Genomic DNA, 2,133 nt, shown 5'->3' on the forward strand with positions numbered 1-2,133 from the left:
TGGTAACTTGGTGAAAGCTCTATGAAAGGGTTGTGGTGACTTGGTCATATCTTTTAGTCCTTATTTTTTTCTTTAATGAATCCTCTTTTTTATGTAAGCGTTTATTATTTATATTATATAAATAGCAAAATAGATGATTATTATTTTTTTTATATTTAACATCAATTTGTACAATTTTTAGATATTATATTTTATATTTAACCATATATTTCAGTACTTAAACAGTAACTTTACAATTATTAATTGCTATTATGGCTTAAATCAATTTAGATCAATTATATAAAAGTCTACACGCTTAGCATCGTTAAAACAACTAAATAAAAGACGCGTAAATTTATCAATCATTTTAAAAAGCGTAAAAATCACGAAGTTCATAAAATTGACAATTATAAAAACAAAAATATAAAAATATTCAAGTCGAAGTCATTTTGTTAGAATAAAAACTGTTGTTAGGGTGAAAACGGTTAGAAACTTTAATGAAAGACATGCTATCAGGGACAATAACCGCTTATAGAAGTTTATAGTTTATTATTACTTTTTTAAAAACTATAAAAAAAAAAAATTAACCTTTCTTGGGTTTTTTGCCCTTAACCGTTTTAAACTTGGTATTAGTAAATAAGTGTAAAAATACCATAAAATGAATGATATATGTGATCGTATCACGGACGTAAAAACATCAATAATGAAAAAAAATAAAAATAAAAAAAATATAATAAACTAGATAAAAAAAATATAATAAACTAGTATTTAGACTATAGAAGAACAAAAAAGTAAACCTCAGTAGTACCCGCATTTAATTTGATCATTCAAATAAAGTATTTTATTGACTGTATATTTTTTTATTTTATTTTATCAGTTTTTAATAAAAAAAACTTTTTAAAGTTATTATTTATGTAGAATTCTACCATCTCATGTTTTTGCTAACAATACCTCTCAGATAAGTGGTAGATATAAACATGAAATAATCATTCAATTATAAATTTTAGCAAATGTTGTTTAGTCCTAGTGTAATGGCAAACTATTATTTTTAAGAAAAAAAAGTTATTTAGGTTTTTAAAAATCAAACAATATTGAAAGCAATACGTTTAATTGATTAGTACTAAATCAAAATGATTGACGCAAATAAATTTGTGATATGAAATTTAGTGAATAAAAATTGTTGTCTGTAGAAAAGATTACGTCATCGTAATAGCTCATCTTATCTATCGTATCTTAGAATAATTTTTTCTTTTTATAACATAGGTATTATCAAATATTAAAAAAATATAAATAATAAATTAAAAACTCAAAACTCAACTTAAAGTGATTTTTAAAGGTTATGAAATAAAACCAATATTTTGCTTATTAAGTTTTTAGAAAATAAAACAGCTTCGAATAATTTCTGAAAATTTAACCATAAATTTATTAAATTTATAAACAGTCTTTTTTTACATAACTTAATATTGTTAATTTCATTAAGTTTCATTGCTTAATCAGATAAGCAGGTAAAAAGTTTTGGCAAAAAAACTGTAAATTGTGTAAAATGTAGCCATGCATTATTAAAATTTATAAAAAGTTATAAAAAAAAAAATAAAAAAAAAAAATGATGTTTGGCACTTAAGTCAAATTATTTAAACAATCTAGCTGGATTATACTTCATGATACAACTGGTGTATTGTTTTGTCAAACTTAAAATGATACCTGATGGAGCATGAATAATGGTGGAGCATCTTGACATTATTTACAATAAATATCAAACGTGATCTATTTCATTTTTATCATTCCTGTCAAATAGACATGAATGATAAAAATGACAAAGATCGTTATCAATGTCTTGACATTGACAACAATCGATTTCTTGACTGACTTAAATGATATAAACGACACTGATTATGGTCATGTTTTAAAAATCTTTTCTTTTTTTTCTTTCAGTTTTTCGAGTTTTGATTTTTTTTTTTTTTGTATGTGGTTTTATTGGGTCCTCAAAGAAGTCTTTACGGCTTATAATTAGTTGCCACATGTAACCCACATAGAATATCCTATATGGGTTTGTAACATATAAATCCCATGCGTAACTAATGCGTAATTATCCATACGGGTTTGATGTTACAAATTTCCGTACATTAAACACATTGAAAATCCATCCCATATGAA

This window comes from Hydra vulgaris, chromosome 07 (assembly GCF_038396675.1).
Source record: "Hydra vulgaris chromosome 07, alternate assembly HydraT2T_AEP".
Lineage (NCBI taxonomy): Eukaryota > Metazoa > Cnidaria > Hydrozoa > Anthoathecata > Hydridae > Hydra > Hydra vulgaris.